Below are 6,513 nucleotides of genomic sequence, written 5' to 3'. Positions count from 1 at the left end.
CATGAAAAACTAGTGTTACGTGTTCCTTGTAAACAATATTTTACCATTTTATTTAAGGAGCCTTAAATCACACAATGTCAGTTAGTCTTTACAATATTTATGTTTTGTTTAGTTAACTATGCCAATCATAGCCTCACTTGCTGCTCAAACCAACCACAAGCTGGTCTGCCCGCAAGTTATATCATATAAAGCTACTATGCAATGTTGCATATGACTAAACTCAAACAAATTCCTTCAGGCTTGGACTGAACTTCTGGTAAGGTTCAGCATATCTAACCAGCTATTATGTACTACCTATATACTATATTGTATAATACCTTTTTTTTTTCAGAAAGGGTGAGACTGTTAGCCTTCTGCCTTGAATAATTTTCTTGCCTTAAATCAGCTAAATAGGAGAACTGTCTCGCACTTTATATATATATATATATATATATTTTTTTTTTTTTTTTTTTTATTCTGATTTTGTCTGAGAGGCCATATTACAGGGCTGCATCAGGGAAGTCCATTGTTCAATGGACTTCTGGTAACCTATGTTCCAGCTTTCTAAATTGCAGCTTAAGATACGTTCTTATTTCATAGAATATGACAAATAAAAGAATTCTTGAGCATTTCTAAGGACAGTTTAAATTATGCAGTTCAGGGGTTTCCCCCCTTTAGTCAGAATTCTATGATAAAGGCTTATTCACTGGTTAAAGTTTTAGATTTAAAGGATAACAGAGATTTTAGATTTCTAAAATTTATTCAAACTAATGATGCAATGTCTAGCCGCTGATAATGATGGTTTTCTTCTGCTTACATACCGTTAAGAGACTTGGCTTCAAATACTGGGAGACACTGCAATTATTCAGCTTATAATCAAAAGAATAATCAGAAACTGGTGAGTAGTAATTAATAATACAATGCCATGGTAATTACTATTGTAACTAAAGTTACTTATTTTCTTGAGCAGCAGTTAAATCCACTTTCTTCTTCTTTGTCACTCTTGGGTGTTTTTCTGAAATTGATATATCACCGTTTTCCTTTTCCTTTCCTTTTTCCGTTCACACTTTTGGATCAAATGTGGTACAGTTTTCTGGAACTTTTACCTTCAAATACATTCATCTAGCTCTTCTTCCCAGTAATCAAAAAGCTTTTTTTTTTTTGCTTTCTCTGGAATTTGACTCTTTTTTTTATTTGCAATGACAAACCCAATAATTAATGCAGGCTGTACCTATTCTATAAAATTCAAGCCCACCCTTAATTGTGGACTGTTCCTTAAATGTTAGCTGGGCTTTAGTAATGTTATAATTTACTAACAAAGTTCACTAGCAAAGATGTAGTCCCAGTGTTCTGTATTTCTTTCCCACAGACTTGAAAAGAAGCAGGACAGGAACTGGAAAAAGCAATTAATGAAAAAAATAACTGCACTCCTTGCTCTGAGAAATTGTTTTCCCATATGATGCCCCAAACTGCATTTCACCTTCATATTTATTTATAGTCAAACTAAGCCTTCTTTTTTTCTCTCTTGTAGATATCATTCACAAAATATACACTTTTAAAAAGTACTTTTTCCTGAAAATTCTCTTTGGAAGTACACCTTAGAAAGATACTAGTCATGACTCAGTGATGCACTGGATCTGTTTTCACCTTGCCTTTCAAAAGGTGAACTTCATCGTGTTTTTATTTTTCCCTTTTTATTACATTTTTCAATATTATGTCTATACCATTTGGAGAAGATCTTTGCTAGAGGTTGCTGACTCTAATTTCATGAAATTGCCCAGTAGTATCACAGCTGGTTTCCAAGCCAGCTGCTGAACTTTGCCTTCTGAAAGCCTTCTGCTACTGTTATTCTTTCTCATGAGCCTCAACACAGCTTCAGCTTTGTTAACACCTCCTTTCTCCCACAGTTCCTTTGTAGCTAGACATTTCCACCCTAGTTCCCCACCCTCCTTCCACCCTATGGAGTCACCAGTCTCCCTCCAAAACCAGTTGGTTTTTATCTGGAAGCACCTCTGTTCTTTTGAGCCTACTTTTGGGGGGGACAATTCCCACATTTGCTTTATCTGTGAACTTCTGTCTCCTGTAATCATTCCTCTTTGGGTCACTGTTTGGACACCTTAGCCAAGCACAAAGTGTTTCTGCAAGCAGGATACACCCAGCTTAGAAGTATATTTATTATAGGTTATTACATACAGTATATTTATTTATTGGTTGCCATACACAAGTGATCACTACTAGGTTAGGCATTAATATGCTCACCACCTTTTATAGGAGACATGCAGAGTCTTTGCTAGCCAGGCAGACAAGAGTCAGGAGGATCAGGAGCAGTTCCTGCAGCTCCTTGGAGCACAGCTGCAGTTGTGCCATCTTCTGAGACCCTGGGGTTTCTTTATGATTTTGTACTTGCCCATGTCAGTGCTTTTCTTCATCTTACCCTGTCTGCAATTTCAGCTTTCTTATCTCACATGAGTCTCCTCTTCAGACTTTCTGACAGCTTTTTTTTTTTTTTCCCCACAAGTCAGCAATTTCCTCAGAAGTCTCAGCCATGGTTATGTAGCTGTGCAGCATCAGCAATGGGTCTGGCATCCTTAGAGCACAGACACCTGAACAGACTTCAAGACAGAGGGAGTCACACTCCTTTTTTTTAGTGGTGAGATGACTGTGACACAGGAGGTAAGGAAATGGATTAGTTCTAAGTGGCTACCAGTCAAACCCGTAGGACTGAGTATCAGTTGCTCAACGGTAACCTTCTATATGCTCATGCTTACCCCATAAGAAAAGCTTATCCTTTTCCTTGTGATACACCATTAGACATTTCTTCAGATCTTAATATATTGCATGCAATAAATAATTATATTTTTTTAACTTTTATACCCATGTATCAGCATCTGGATCTAGGCCAATTTGAATTAATGTTGCAAAAACCTTCATTGAATCCTTTAGTGACACCTATCTAAAACAAGAATCTTCCATCCTCCCCATGAAAATTTATTATGCAGAGCTACAGAAAAGAGACATTCAGTAGGAGAAATAATTTTTAAATATATACAATTCTGAATAATATGCATAACAACTTTGTCAGTACTAAAAGAAGACTTCCAACTTAGGTTTTACTCGCAAAGACTTTATATGTCTCCTCATTTTCCATGTAGGACTCAATCTGTGAAGTAAGAATTCAGTCTTACTGGTAGCAACACGTTATAGGAGTCACACCACTAACCAACTTAATGATGCTGACCAAAAATGTGTTAAAGTCATATTACCAAAAGCTTCTTTTGCTGCTGTAGCTTAGCCTGTTATGGGAACTGATTTTACCCACACCTCCAAATAACTTGTAACTTAACTATATCAGTGCTCCAAAATACCTGTTCTGGCAAACACCATGTTGTAAAAACCCTGAAATGTTTATATAACTCATGCAAGCCTTTTTTGGTGCACTTTATTCTTAAGAAAATGGCAGAGTATTACTAAGAACAACAACTATTAAAGGAACAAAGAGTGAAAGATATGTAATGCTATAAAAATGTTGAATATGGATAAATTTATCTAAACACGAACATGTAGCAAATAAAAGAAGCTTTGACACCTGAAGGATAAGGGTCTGATCGAGACTAGCTATGGGAAAGGGAAAGGATTAATTTGAGATAGGGAGCCAAAGAAGTCTTATACTTTCCTCTAAAAGGGCAAAAGAGACTTGAGTGCCAGCTGCTAGATAGAGACACTATCTCTGTTTGCTGTCCTTGGCAATGACTTGCTTTGCCTACACTTGGAACTATCCCTGATTAAAGGTTTAATTCTCAACAACTCAGAAAGCTTAACCTACATCACTCATTTTCCAATTCGTTAATAGATCGGGGACAGTACAGAAGGAACAAGAAGCTAACTAATGTACTTGAGTCCACATCTGGAAGGATGAGAATGAAAAGGGTGCTCCTGCCATGTTTGTGACCTTCGTACTTGCCATAGGCACCAAGCAAAGTATCAGTTTAGATGCAAGTGTGGTCCTAACGATACTGCTGCCCGCTACAAATTAGATCTCTGTCTGTAATTAAAGCAAGATTTTTTTTCTACCACTCTGGCTCATCTGGTTTTCTCATCTAAAAGCTCATCCTGTAAATACGGGGAAAGAACAAGGATGATGAAAAGAGAAGGCAGTAACTCCACCACAAGACAGTTTGGTTGTTGTAAGACAACCCCAGGGCCCTGTTTTGCAACTATTTCTTTTCACCATGCATTTGGGCTGCAAGCCAGTTGCTGTTATTGCTGCTTCCTCTTCCTGCCCATACAAAATATTTGCAGCAAATTTCAGTTTAAGTAAATCTGAAACAACCAAAACAGCCCACAACTCCTTTTGTAAAGTGTTGAAGGACTATTCCTTATGAACACTGAAAATTCAAAGGCAACGGTGCTTTATGCAGGGAGATTTTGGTATAACTGCCATCAATTCCATGGAATATGTTCCTGTTTTATTGCAAACTGAAATTCAGTGACAACAGTGATTCGGGCTTTGCTGTCTTCACTTTTGTCAAAAAGCTGGGTGCAGAACTTTCTACTTTTTGCAGAGAGATGGACAGAACTATTTGCAGGCTATTCAGTGTAGTGATCTTTCTTTGGAGATGGGCCTACTTTATAAATGCATGTATGTCACAAACAGGTTTAGTAAAAGTTAAACACAAGATTGCAGGAAACTTAATAACCTCAAGAAATTCAGTATTTGTCTATGACTACAATTGTATTAACACAGTGCAATAAAAAGAGGCTGTTTTGTTTCTGAAATATTTTCCATTTCCCATCCTGAGCAATGAGAGAAACAATGCATTTTACTAGTCAGCTGAAGTGGCATCTAAGGTTGCTAATCATGCCAATCATTTAAATTAGGGTAAGAATGAGATAAAAGCAATGGGTAACAGACATGTGGAAAAGGTAGAAAGAAGGGGAGGAAAAAAAGAGACTTAGTGGGAGACATACTCAGGTCTGTATTTTCTTTTCTTTTTTGTCTAGCTTTTACAGATCACTATTCATGTAAAAATGTCAGAGATCCACTTCATGTTCTTGTGAAAACAGAGGCTGAAATCTCAGGTATTTCTGTATTGCCCTAGTAAGAAGCATATTTAGGATTATGCCATTGATTAATTTAATTCTCTTCCCTCTTACTTAAAAGCAGTATTTTAACTTATAGATTGATAACATGCACTAGCTATCACAGAGAAAAAAATCCAATTAGACTCACAGCAAGCAATTCCAAAGTCATGCTGAAAAAGAAGATGCCTGTAACACTTCACATTTTGTAAATGTTCGTATTTCACTAGCATGAGTCACATTAAATGTGTTTTTTTCCTTACACTGAAAAGTAATATGTAAATTAGTATCTTCCAATGTTCAGACCCACGGATGTACATCTGTAGTTCTCATTTCTAAACATCTTCAAGTTGCTAATAACATACATACATAACAGAAGTGATTTTTCCCATGATTCACCTTTTAAAGATTACAAGTTTTTTCCTGTCGAAACTCTGCTAATTTATGCTTCATTATAGGCTAAAAAGTGCAATTGTGGATTATGCTACAGTAAGGTCTGTAGCCTCTATGTAAGAAATAGGTGCTTTGCATGATTCCATGTAGAAACTATCCTGCAATTTTTTATTCCAGTATTTTCTATCTTAGGATACCATCATAACAAACCTATAGCTGTTAGTAAGATGTAAGGGTCAAATTAACTAGTGGAAAAAAAAGACACCAGCATTATCTGCATATTCTGTTTCTCTCACAGGCATAAATTTGATAAGCAGCAAGTTAAAAGTCAAATTTAAGGACACTGAAAGGTTCAGCTCTGTAAAGGAAATGTGGCTATTCTTTAATCCTGTAAAGTCTACAACAGACTAAACTGAAGCACAAAATAACTATTTCTTATTAAAGGAAATACTTTAAGAGTAGGGAACTTAGCAACTGAAAAGATGACTAAATGGTACACAACCACTTTAGAAAACAGAAGCTGTCAAGGTTCCCCTCACAAACGGCTGCACCCCCTTCTATCCCAAACCTGTACCAGCCCCTCTCATATACCAGTAAAAAGAGTAATCGCTGCCAGAGGTAGAGGCTAATCTGTGTGAAATCTAACATTTTTTTTTTTCCCCCAGCTAGTTTAGTTTTAACCCGTCAGACCCCTGGGAGAGTTCACACACCTACACTTTTATCTCACAGGCATCTTTGCTCTCCCTAGTTTTTTTCATCCACTGTTGGCTACAGGACCCCTCTCCATCTTGAATCTGTACGCTGTGTTGGCTCTGGCACTCGTCTGCCAAAAGGGTGAGCAGAGTCACCTTATTAGAACATGCACACACAAAAAAAAAGAAAAAAATATCAACTTTATTGCCGCCCTGATGTCACCCCTTCAGCAACATGAAGCCCCTTCCTACACAGTGCCCGGCCCGGCACAAGCCGACCAGAGGCCGCGGGCACCCGCCCACACGAGGTCTCCCAGTAACGGCGACAGCGACAGGTCACAGGGCGAGGGCGTGAGGCGGGCGGGAAGGC

This window comes from Platalea leucorodia (genome assembly GCF_965183815.1).
Source record: "Platalea leucorodia genome assembly, chromosome: 2".
Taxonomy (NCBI): domain Eukaryota; kingdom Metazoa; phylum Chordata; class Aves; order Pelecaniformes; family Threskiornithidae; genus Platalea; species Platalea leucorodia.
Note: the sequence above shows the minus strand (reverse complement) of the source record.